The sequence below is a fragment of the Nelusetta ayraudi genome, unplaced genomic scaffold, assembly GCF_046127955.1.
Source record: "Nelusetta ayraudi isolate G7.1 ecotype Tasmania unplaced genomic scaffold, CSIRO-AGI_Nayr_v1 ptg000168l, whole genome shotgun sequence".
NCBI lineage: Eukaryota > Metazoa > Chordata > Actinopteri > Tetraodontiformes > Monacanthidae > Nelusetta > Nelusetta ayraudi.
This window is the reverse complement of record NW_027466218.1, coordinates 576,440-589,350: the sequence shown is the minus strand read 5'-3', so window position 1 is coordinate 589,350 and position 12,911 is coordinate 576,440. Positions and strand designations below refer to the sequence as shown.

Genomic DNA, 12,911 nt, shown 5'->3' with positions numbered 1-12,911 from the left:
AGCACTAAAATTCAAGAGGTGGCAGGCCTCAGCAGCTTTAAGTATGGATATGGACTCTATCATGTGACATCTTAGCTAAACTACAGAAAATAAACTGAAATCTATCAATGAAGCAGAAACCAAAGAAATCAGTAGCAACCAAATGAACATTATTCATAATTTGGTCTAACTTAACTAAAATTTGTGTTAGTCTTTGTTTGTATTTATGGAGTAAAAAAAACGAAATTTGTACACAAGCTAAAAATATCCTTTATGGACGTCATTTTGCCCCATACTGACCGCTCCCAAAATGCAAATGCGATTCACGCGAATGTATCATGTGTTATTATTATTGATTGGTTGATATCGTTATACTTTGTTAAAAATTAAGTCCTCGTTTCTAATTGTGTTCGTTTTCGAGGCAAAAAGGATGAGGTCCCACCGAGATTTGAACTCGGATCGCTGGATTCAAAGTCCAGAGTGCTAACCATTACACCATGGGACCGGCTCTGCACGCTGGAGCTGCGGAAGCGCATTTATACCGTCGCAATGCGACACTTCGCTCGCATTTTTCTTCCTAAATTTGCCGTGTATGTTGTTATACGTAAGAGTATGCCATTGAATATCTCTTGCCAGACTGTTCGTATCAACGTGTTTAGCTTTTCCATGCCGTTACAACTAACGCATTTCACCATTGCCAGAGATGTAACCGTCTAATGCTAGCGCTAAGCTAGCGGTTCCTTCTACGGTAGCATGTGGGTGGGTGAGGGGCTAAGAGCAGACGTACTGTTCGACGCGTTCCACAATGTGCATTTCACAGGTGCATACACTCGATTACTTAACTGGGCCAGTGCACACTCACACGTGAGAAAGAGCTTTTGGAAGAATTCACGACAAACCTCTCGCATATGTCTGCTAGCTAAACTGCTATAGACGCCCGTGTGTTTGTCAAAATAAATGCCCTTCTTTCAAAATAAAATATCTTATTACACAACCGACATTGTCGAGTTAGTGTTTCCAAAGCTAAACCTGTCGGAAATATCACTTTGTATTACATTCTGCCAAGTCAAGAAACAAATAAATACAAATCACTCAACTTTATAACTACTTTCCAGGCGTTTTTGTTGTTTTGTTTTTAATACCCAACATTCCTTGGAGTTGGCGGAATTTTTTCAACGAGTAATTGTAATCAGCTGCATTGACGCTTAGGTATGTTTCACTGGCATTTACTCGGGGCTTCTTGGATTCCTATTTGCCTTTTGAAAAAGGAAACCGTATCACATCACGCAGTTGTTAAAACCAAAGGATCAATGTGTGACGGCAGTAAGACGTGATTAGAAGCCATGTTGTCCTTCATCATCCCAGAGGAGGGAACCAGTGGGATTTTAATAGATCATGGCTGCGTCAGTGAGAAATCCATAGTACAGCTCACAGCAGGTCTCCAGAGGAAAACAGCAGGAGAGCGTAAGTGGTTTCAGATTTTCTCTCTGTGAATGAAAAGGCAGTAAGTCTTGCTGGCACTGCGTCATTAAACTTTAGAAGCAGCTCGTTTAGCAAATTTACTACCTGCTTTCAATAAATTCTGTTATTTTTGTCCATTATGTACTTAAATTGCCTCAGGTGTCCAGGAACAGCTTTCACTACCTCTTAGCTATCTTCTGAGAAACCACACAAAGTAAAATAACACTTGGTCTCTTAGGTAAATATTTGAAGACGGGGAAAAAAGAGAGAAGGTATTGAAACAGTATTCAAGAGCTGGTGTTTTGTAAAACTTGAAAAGCATCTGGTTGTGAATGAAAACCACAAGCTTGCCACATTTGTGTCAACATGCAAACAACTCCTAGCCTTAATAATTTACGTAAATAGTCATACATTTAAATTGCTTTGACACCTCACCTCACCTTTAATAAATTCCACCATGCAGCATGTTACTTTTGCGTAATGTATTGGACATTTGGAAAGGGTTAGATGGAAAAGAAAAAATGTGCTGGTATCTTGTATATGTGATCAGTGCAAAAAAAACAAAAAATGCAAATGGAGACTGACTGTCTAAAAGAAAGGAGGCGGTGAAGGCTGGATGCTGGAGTAACAACGTGCTCATGCAATTGTGGGCGATGCTGTGCTGGACCTGCAGGCACTGGTAATGACACGCTGCTAATATTTTCCACAGGGTTAATAAAAAGGCAGCGCAGCGTGCGGATTAAGCCGAGTGTGGCCGCGGATGTTTCTAGCTCTTCCTCAAACCCTGCTTGTTTATCACCTGTGTGAAAATGAGCTGTTGGCGTCACATTCTGTGCTGCGTCACAGCATCTTGTGATGCAGCTGCTTGGGATGGTTTATGTAACACATGTTAGAAGGTTGTATGACCATCCGCATCAATCCTCTGGCTGCAGGATCCTGGTTTCAAACATTTGTGAAATATACCAACTGAGGTATTTTCATTATATCCACATTGACCTCCCTTATGTCCTTATTATTGAACAAATATTAGACTTCTGGCGTTCTGTGCAGAGATGTTACTGTGTTGTATTGCTGCGGTTAGCCACAAAATTTGTTTCCAGCAACATTCAATGTGCATATTTTTGAACTTGTTGACTTGATCAATTGCTTCTTTACATTTTTATCTTTTTTTAAGCTCTGTCATTTAGGTATTGCAGAGATTCACTACTTTGTTAAGAATTTATATGGCAACCCTGTCGTTCAAGCCATGAATCAGAACTCTGCTAAACGGCAGGGACAACTTTGATTTCTTTCTCTCTCCCTCTTCCTTTGTGAACAAAGTGCAAATGAGTCAGCTGTGATCTGAGAGTGTGATCACTGTCCTGAGCGCTAAGAGTGCAGGAAGTGCAAAATCTGGTGAGATTGACAACAGGCTCAGCTTTCAGCTCACATGGTTCCTCCGATACGCTGGAATCCATGAGGTCCGAGACAGCGCCAGCACAGTGGGCTCCTCACTGGAGCCTCCGTATAACTGCACATCGCCTGAAGTACCCAGAAGTTCTGAGTCTGGATTTGCTGATGACAGTTGAGTCCACAGTTTAGTGGAGTGGAGTTGTGACAGTCCCTCAGGCAGGACATCCTGGGTTTTCACCAGTACAAAGTCAATGAGTACTGTATTTCAGACAGCGATTTAACAGTAGAACAGGTTAGGATGAGTGTGGTGGCACATAGTTGTGTTTTTTGTTCTTTTAACAAGCTGCCCTGGAGATGCACCACATTGAGTTATATCGAAAGAGATACATTTGGCCTCACTCACTCGTTGCATAAAAGACCATAAGATAATTCCATTGTTTCTCATTTTTTTCAATGTCATAAGTGTAATATTAGAGTTGTCAACTCAAAACTGCCACAATTCTGTGAAATTCAGAATGCAAAAAACATATCTAGTGTACGCCCAGCCAGCTGATCACAGACCACACTTACCCTTTATAACATCAACTTTAGCACAAACTTCAATCCAAAAAAAAAAAAAATCGGATATATATTCAGAATTATGTGAATTTAAGGAACTGCAGAAATAAAACCTTTTTCCAAATTTTATGGCTTTATTCTATATCTTTGTTTACACTTTCTTACCTGTTTTTCATTCACTTTGATTCTGAACTCCAGATTTTCATTGAGGAAGCTCCACTAGCACTCCTCTTCCTCTTCTTTTGTGTTTAATGGCAGGGTGGCGATCGCTGAGTGTTTATAAAACAGTTCCAAGTCGCGTTTGAGGAACAGTTACCGCCACCTTCTCTGCCGGTGAGACTTCCCTCGCCCTCCCAGAGGTTTCTTTAGCATTTCTCTCCATTTGAAACCTATGTGAATGACACACAACACATTTCTTCTCTGGTGTGTCATTCACATCATCAAGGTGGATGTTTCACAATGAACACGATGCTACAAATTACCCGGCAATGTCCTCATCACTGCTCGCTGGTTTTCCAATTTTACTCCTCCCACTCCTGCCTTTATGTTTCAGGGCGTGCAGTCCTTGCAGTCTTTCATTCCAGTGTTTCCTTTCAGCAGCCGTGATATTGCTGAAAGCAAGATATGTATTTTTGCCTTTCAAAAGCTTTATTTGGATATGTGCCTCCTTGAAAACATAGTACATTCAATGGACAACTAATACATAGTATTTCTTTCATTTAAACAGCCACTGAGTTGGATAATGATGACATGTATCGTAGCCGTCATTCTAAACAGAATATACCTCACGCCGCCCCCAGCATTTTCTCTCTATATGCTGCACTGCAGTTCCAATACAAAGGTTCTTTGATCCGTCATGTTTCTGGATCAGCAATCTTCCAAACGCTCTACACATTGCATGAGTCTGTAAAGGCATTGGACCATCTTAAAGATTGACATGCCTCAAGAATTGTTATATATTTGTTAGAATTGCTCCTGACTTCTCCAGCTGAAGGTCTTAATATCCTCACAGCATAACCCCAAGATCAGTTACAACGCACAGCTGCGACTTACGTAGCCAGTTTTTTTTTTTTTTTTAAACAGCATGTATTTTCCTCAGGCACTTGCTCCTTCATCCAAAGCCAGACAAACATCTCATTATATGAAGCATCTGAAGGTTATTTTTCTGCCCTCTTCCCTCTCATTGCCGGTAGTAACTATCTGTGGTCGCTTTGAAAGTGGTACTGGGCCTTTTCAGTCTTAGAGAAAGCGATCACAGTGGAAGCTGCGTTCTTTTTCATCATTCAAAATATTCAATAAAAGCCTCCTACGATTTGATGAGAATTTGAGCAGAGGTTGCTTTTTTTTTGCTGTCTCAGTGCCACTGTCCTGTTAATAATTCTGTGCAGCTTAGACTCTTCCATCTAAAAATATGTTTGAATTGTCCCTGAAGCTGTGAAACTCGTGTGTGTGTGTGTGTGTGTGTGAAAACCACTCATCTTCTAGGTTTGAATGTGGAAGAAAAGTGAAATATTCCAGCGTCTGTCTCATCTCTCTTCTTATTATATGATGTTAAAAAAACATCATTAAGTCCCAAAAGAAAAATCTGCTGCTCACATGTCTGCACAAACATTCTCCCATCTCCTGCTCTGTTCCCTCAGCCCACATTCAAGTGCAAACTCAAATCCGACATGTGCCAGTATGGACTGTGCTACTATGTGAGCTATTTATATCTCTGTACACCCTTGCGAAGATGAGTTCCCGTTGTTTCAGTGGGTCAAAGTCCTTCTGATTTGTTATTTCCACTACTCTGATTTGCAGACACTAAGCCAGCTCACTGGGGGAGGGAGAAAAAAAAAAAAAAAGCAGAGCATCTGAGGACATCAAAATGGCTGGAACCTGAAAACATGTCGGACACCAGTGTTGTGGAGCCAACTAAATCCCTGTTAACTGAATAGCTTGATCCAGTGCTGGTGCCAGACTTGGAAAGTGCCCAAGCCACAGGACAAGGATCAACTCTCCACGGGTACGGACCTAACACCCACACGCTTTTCTAGGAGTTGCACATGAATCAACTGTTAACAAGCTTATGACACATAAAATGAATCCAGCGGGACTGCAGAGCTCAGGATACTTTGTGCAACAGGAAGGGAATTCAAAACCGGACTTGTAGCCTTGCTGAACTTTGCACATGCATGCTGGTGTTTTATGGCGCACTCCTGATTGTTCAGTGGTTTGTACTCTTTAACCAGCGAGTACAAATGTGTAACTCTCTGGAGTGGACCACAATGTTTGTTGTGAAAATTCTTGTTGTTAAGGCGGCGAGGGCAGGGCTGGCATAGGGATTTAAAAAGCTGACCAAAAAAAAAAAAAAAAATCTGGCAAGGTTCTTCAAGGTCCCACTGGAGATGAACTGATTGGAGGGGTGATAGGTCATTTATCAACAAAGAAAAAGTCTGTACTCAAATATAACAAAAAGACAAAACTTGTTTGACTATTTAAAAAAAAAATGGGTTGATTCTTTCGATTGTAGCTACAATCTCTGCAGTCTTTTCTCTAAACACATTTTTCTGTCAGACAAAAAAAGAAATGATTTCACGATTGCAATATCTGATGCAAAGTTCCGTGTAAGAGATATATTTAAAGATGTGAGACCTCAGATTGGAAAATCTGAAAACTGTCATTGGGGCCAAAGAAAAACTGTTAAAATTCTGTGTTTATTTAGACTCCAGTAAAATTCAGTCTAGAGCTCAAACCAGACATCTTGGTGCAATTATTGACTCCGACCTGAGTTTTTACAGCCAAATCAAAAAAAGTTATTAGATCAGGCTGCCACCTCTTAGAAAAAAAATAGCAAAAATAAAAGGATTTAGATCTACACAAGACACATAAAAACTTCCACATACACCGTTTTCAGGAGGTCAAATTATTGCTGAGTCGCCACAGAAATCGGTAAAGAAAAAGCAATCGGAACACTGCAGCCATACTTCTCATCAGCACATAGAAAATTGAACACATTACAGCCCACGCTGGTTTTGGGACAAAATGTATTTTTGCTTTGCTTGTGCGATAGCTCTACCCTTAGGTCCTCTTTAACAGATTTACTGCCTGAAAATCCGAAAGCAAAAAAGCCAGGAGATGCAGATTGTACTTGGATCTTGACATTCTTTATTCATTCACTTTCATTAGAAAAGCTGCCTTGTTGTTAATCACATGGAGTGTCGATTGCGCTCTGACAGCGCTCATTTAAGAGCACAACCGGTTTCATGCACAACGGAATACATAAAAATGAATGTTTACACTTGGAAAGCAGCTCCCCTGTAATTTTCACACCAGCGATGTGTACTGACTGAAATCCTCTCGCATGTACCTCTTGATTTCAGGCCGCAGCGGGAGCAGAGAACGATGGGGCCAAGAGGGAAGAGGATATATGTGACCGGATGAGGCCCCTCTTTCTCCCTCTCGCTCTCCCCTTCATATCTGTCGCTTTAAGCGTGTTTACATAGCAGACACACCCCTGACCTTCAGCCAGGCCCCGTCCGCTGGCCCCACTGCAGCCACACACACACTAGCACAGGTTTGCACAGTATTTGCATTCACTTGCACATGTTGTGTAAAGCCTGCGCCTAACCTAGTTTAATGCATACCCAAAACGTAACTCCCTTAACCTCCTTCTTCCCCCGGGACTCTGACCTTCGTGCCAAGGAGGAGCAGCGCCGGAGTGCGGTCGCTCTTCAGGACCAGCGACCATTCAGTCGTAGCAGTCCAGGTATTACACAAATACATTGCCATGACCTGACTGCGCCGCATTCCAGGCGGCACACAAATGTGAATGAAACGTAAATCATAAAAAAAAAAACATGAAAAAAAACATGAAAAACAAATTGTAAAATAAATATCATGAATATTTCAGGGTTACTTAACCAGCTCCACTGCATTAGAAAAATGTAGATCGCCATGCAGTGGCATCTCTCGCCCCAGCCTACCACTGTGCTGCAGAGTAGACACACCCCTCCGTCACTCTCTCTCACACACACGCGCGCGCACACATAGGCAGGCACGCACGCACACACTCACGCACGCACGCCTCACTGCACACATTTGCAACGTGTCAAAGAAATGATGGAGCGTAATGCACAAAACGAAGGATTTGGGACCACACAGCACTTGCATTCTTATCGCAGTCTGCGTGACATCGACGGCTCCGGTGAGCCAGGATTGGAGCTGTGGGGGGGGCTATGCAGCTTGTGGCTGTTTAAACAAAAGGCACTCGGTCGCGCTAAAAGAGACGCGGCTCGGAGCATCTCGACGCGCCCTGCTTCGAGGCTCACGCCAGCGCTGTGATGCCCGCGCACAGGGCGCCCGTTGATTCAGAGATCACAGGCAAAACAATGTTGCTTTAAACCTCACGCGGTCAAAGTTGTTTACCTCTCCGCTACCCGTGACGTCACGACACACCCCTGTTTGAGAGGGCGGCACCAGCGGTGACGGGCGCCGAGGCCGGCCAATGGGAGCCGGCCTGGAGTCGAAGCGCGGCCAGTCACGGCGCGGGAGGCGCGCCGAGCCCGGCTGCGATTGGCGGCTCGGGGGGCTGGGGGGAAATCCCTCTTTTCCCCCGTAGAGCTCCTGAAGAGGGGGGCGGTGCATAACTAAAAGTAATGGCCATCCATTCGGGTCCTGAAGAAGGAGGGGTATTTCTCGTCGCTCAGTGGCAGTAGGTGTGATTGACTTTTTCCCTTCGCGTTGTTGGCGCGTAACGTTTGGCAGCGTAGCGATACGCGACGCGCACACCGAGCGTCTCCGAGCGACACGGTTTGTTTGATTCTTTTTGTCAGTCGGCTCGCCGAACTTGGCATACGGGGCTTTCGGGTTAAAGCAGCGCGGTGGGTTAGCCTCGCTAGCACTAGCCGCTGCTACCAGCAGCAGCAGCAGCAGCGCCGCCGCGCGAGCCAACCGTCTTTGGAAGGGCGTACGAGTTTGACGTTTTCCACCGCGAGTCTCCTCGCATTTTTCTTTCTCCGCACAACGCGTTCTTCTCTCGGCACCCCCCCCCCCCACCACCACCACCACACCTCCTCCACCACCACCACCACCCCCCCGTTTATTCAAAAGCTGACCCACCCAGTCAACATGGAGGGGATCCACTTTACGCGAGCATGAAGAACGACGGTCAGCGGCGACTGAAAGAGGATTAACTCGGCAACTCGATGTTGATGGGGAAAAAGTTGAGCTGAGGTATGGAAGTCGCCCCGCACGGGAGGAATGTTCGCAGTTCAGAGACTTGACTTGACTTTTTTTTTTTTGTGTGTGTGTGTGTGTGTGTGTGTGTGTGTGTGTGTGTGTGTGTGTGTGTGTGTGTGTGTTCCGTCGGTTCCGAGACGGCGTGTTGTTGTAAAAGAGCAGCGTGAAAAAAAAAAAATAAATAAATAAATAAATCTCGTCCCGTCAACGCGTTTGTATATGAAATCAGCGTGTTTTGCTGCCCCCGAGGTGCTGCTATAGTGGTCACCCTGAATGTGTGCGCGTGTGCACGTGTGCGTATGCGCGCGCGCTTATTTGGGGGGCGAGGAGGGGGAGAAGAAGAAGAAGAAGAAGGAAGAAAAAATAATAATCAGCGTTTCATAAACATCAGGTCGTCATGTACAAAGGCCTCTCCTGTTTACTTTGCCTCTTCTCTGTGCCCTCGTTCCGAACAGGTTTACCGGTGACAACTTGGGATAAACCGAAGGAAGCGTTCCCCACTCTCAGCGATTGTACAAGGGCATGGTCAGAACCCTCTGAGGTAACGACGCCGCTTCCAATTCAATACTTGTTGATATGTGGCTTCGCTGCAACGCACACTCGTGCTTTTTGTGAATAAAATAGTACAAAAATGCTCTTTTTTAATTTATATCTGTTCACGTTTCACGGCTTGTTGCTTTGCTGTGCCATCACTTTGATTTTTTTTTTTTTGTTGTTGTTGTTGAGGTTTGGTTGCAGTGTCAGTGGGTCGTGTTGTAGTAAGCCGTAGTGTAGCTGGTGTCCATGCTGTGTTAAATAAGGTAATGTGACCTACAGCGACGTGACCTACATCCCAGGCATCGTTAAAACCAGAGGTCTTAGGCCGGACTTCACGGCTCGGCTAATGATATCTGCTGGACTGGAAACAAATATTTCACGCAGTCATTCAATGTTTTTCTTTCCAAATTAGAACCTTATATAATACCGCCGTTCCCCACCACCACCACCACCACCACGGCGGTACCTACTCACTGTTTATTGACCTTCACTGACACCGTCTAAGTTCCAAATGGAAGGACTGATTTAAAAAAGTTAGTCGCCTCTGAGGTGACGCCGCGGCTTGATGCAACATTCAGCTAGAATTGATCCCAGCGAGGACCGAGTCCTCCATCACTTTCACAGACACAAGTCGTTGATGCGAGGCCTGATAAAAAAAAAAAAAAGTCAACTCCTGTAATATATTATCGCGCACTAACTTCAGAGTTGCAGAAAATTTGCGGATAGGTAATGACACTGCGGCAACTTGCTCTTTTAATTAAACAATTTCTCCCTGGTGCCAATCACTGAATTTAAATCTACTGGAAGCAAAAATCAACAACAGGAGACATGTGCATTACGCCTGTCTTTAATTCTCACACCTACATTTTCCCCCCCAAAGCCATTTCACTCTTTAAATCCTGCAGGCTGTTACTCAGAAAAAAACAAAAAAAAAAAAAAAAAAAGTAAGCCAGTTCTCACACAACTCTGCGTACTTCACATAAACAATCCCGCCGTTGAGCTATTTAGGACAGTACGGAAGACTCGTCCCGAAACAGCCCACGGTGTGTTTCGGAGAGGGTGGGGGTTGGGGGGGGGGTGAGGGTCGGTTGACTTGTTTGTCAAGTATGCTGTCAGCAGAATCAAGAGCGGAGCCACAAACCAGAGGCTGCAAAATAGGCATTGTTTGTGTCTTTATTGACCGTATCCGTGGCAGGTCGTTCATGGAGCTGTGTGCTGCTGCTGTAATGGTACAGTCCATTAGGCCTCTTGTACGGTGAAATATCCCACCCCTCCCCCCTTTCGTGACTACAGTAATTGGTCGCTTCCTCTCACATGTAACCCTATAGAAAGAATGAGGCCGCTGTGCTTAACTGTATGGGCCCACTTGTATGTACTCTGTGCATGTGTGCTGTTTGCCACTTATGTCCGCTTTTGCCTTTGAGACTAATGAAGTGTTAACTCGGCCCTAATGTCTTTTGGGTCCTCACTTGCCAGCCAGCGTTTGATATTTTCTTTGTCAAAGGCATTGCACGGGTAATGTTTTGCTGTACCTTTTTAAAAATGGCCTGGCTGTTTCTCGGAAGCGGTTGTGTGGACAGAAAATTGGAATTTCTTTCTGGTTAACGTCAGGACTGGATGATGGGGTTAGGGTTAGGGCAGTTTAGTCCTGTTTTTCTCTTAAATCTTAAGAATCAGTTTGGACTTTCGAGTTCAGAATAAATATTTTCTCTCTCGGACTTTAGCAGTTTATTAGATTAGACAGAGATCCAATTTGTGGAATTTTCTATTGATTGCGTATTTATGTTAACCTAAATCACATGACAAAAAATGCAGTTCAAGCACGCTTCTGAACATTACTGTTGAAGCGTCTTTTTTTTTTTGTTTTATGTGAGAGACAAGTGAAACGACACAGTCCAAATCACATTGTGTTTGCAGCATTACATTAAAGTCAGACTTAAGCTTGTGTGTATATTCATTTTTCTTTTTCATCGTTAAGCTACTTGTTCCAACACTGCGGTGCATGACTCCAGTTGTGTAATGAGATTAAAGAAGATTTGCATTTATGAGTGGGGACCCAAAGAATTCCTAAGTCCTTCAGTTGGCTTTGCGTATGTTGTTATTTTTCAAAGTCTTGTTTTATTGCCTCTTAATGTTTGTGTCACTCCACAGTGTCCTGGCAGTGGTGAATACGTACAGCCTGTTAGGCAGCACTGCAGTCACCCGGACAGTGCAGGTCCCACTTTTGAATGACTTCAGCCGTGGATGAACTTTGCTCTTACGCAAGAGACATTGTTTGCTTTTTGGAATATCATTTCAAACAGGAACAGGAACGACGACACGTTTATTCTCGAGAATATACAATTTTTAAACACGAACGGATTTAAAAATGAATTTGAGCTCTTGGGAAAAGCCAAAATGCTGCCTTTTCCACTTGTGCTTTTGACAGAGTGTTTAACAATAATCTTAACAGCTAGAGCTCCAAGTAATGTATTGAGCTAATTTGTCAAGTTTAGTGAGACAAAGTCGTGATGTGGCGGCGATTTGTTCCCCCCCCAACCCCCACCCCCCCTCATTCAGATTCCTGACGACGTGCGCCAAATGAATCATTAACTGAGCGTTCCCTTCCACTCGCTGCAAAGTTGTGAACGTTGCTCTTTAGGAAGAGTTTGAGGATGTGAAGTTTTTACACCTGTGTCGCGACACCTCCGGGAAAGTGGGGTGCAAGAACCTGAATTTCTGCTTCTGCCTTCCTTCTTTGATGTTTTTTTTTTTTTTCTGTCCATACATGCAGTCAACCCCGCTCGCACGCCGCGGGCCCCGCGTCACTCCGAGCTTTGCGAGCCGCGGCAATGTAAAAAGTGCGGAGCGCCGGGCGCGTTCTTCTCCTGCGATCCCGCGAAAGCCACGACCATTTCATCCTCTCGCAGGGATATACAACTTTGACTCGCACGCAGCCTCCTTCCTTGAATCCCCCCGAAACCTCCCCCCGACACACACACACACACACTGTGGGCCCGCTTGAGATTGAGCATTCTCCTTTTCAGAATTAAGCGCAGACATAAACAGGGCTGTTGGTTTGTGTTTGAGCGGGCCTCTCCCTGCCTCGTCTCTTTCCCCTCTCCAGAGTCCAGCGAGGGGCCCAGCAGAAGGGGGCGAGCTGCCGTCGCCGCCTCTCCCTCCGCCTCGCAGGCCAGCAGCAGCAGCAGCAGCAGCAGCAGCAGCAGCAGCAGCCTGTTGAGGCGAAGGGGGCGGGCGTGCAGGCGGGAGGGCGGGCTGGTTGCGCCGACCATAGGTTTGGACACGGGACATGGGACCCCCCCCCCTCCCCCCTCCCCCCCCCACCCCCTCCCAGACCCCTCCAACCCCACCTCTGCCTCCTCCTCTCTGCTCGAGTATAGCCCATCCTGTGTGGGGCACAGGTCACCTTGTCATGTGCTATTACTGCTGCTGTAACATTCTCCCTGTGATCGTTGGGAGAGAGCATGAGATATAGAGGCAGCAGCAGAGGGGGAGAGCTGAAGGACGGGACCGGACCGGACCAGACTAGTCTCTTCTGCTAGTCAGGCTCGCCCCCACCTGGTCAACCCCTTCCGTCCCGTCCCGCTACGAACTTTCCCGTGAACAGAATTTATTTATTTTTTGTCTTTCCGTGTTAATTCCCTTTTTTCCCACCTCCTAATCCTGCCACTTTTCCCAGTCCTGGATGCCCTCTGTGTGTGAATCCCAGACCTTCCATGTGTGTGTGTGTAGCTTTTTTGTCGCCGTTGACCCAGCTCTCCATT

General features: G+C 45.2%; 1 protein-coding gene and 1 non-coding gene across 5 annotated transcripts in view; one reads left to right on the top strand and one right to left on the bottom strand.

Moving 5' to 3' along the window:
• Nucleotides 1–412: 412 nt before the first annotated feature.
• Nucleotides 413–484, bottom strand: trnaq-uug (transfer RNA glutamine (anticodon UUG)). The gene has a single exon. It is a non-coding gene; the product is annotated as a tRNA-Gln (tRNA).
• A 4,741-nt stretch (nucleotides 485–5,225) lies between these two features.
• The window catches only part of LOC142880459 (vitamin D3 receptor B), a 30,864-nt gene continuing 23,178 nt past the window's right edge, over nucleotides 5,226–12,911 (top strand). The window contains exons 1-3 of one of the 4 annotated variants that reach the window (XM_076014404.1): nucleotides 5,226–5,395; nucleotides 6,753–7,138; nucleotides 9,066–9,151. The gene's annotated coding sequence lies outside the window, so the exon portion shown is untranslated. Of the gene's footprint in view, nucleotides 5,396–6,752; nucleotides 7,139–7,917; nucleotides 8,605–9,065; nucleotides 9,152–12,911 lie in introns of those variants that run through there. The other 3 variants (XM_076014402.1, XM_076014401.1, XM_076014403.1) reach the window with 3 other exon arrangements.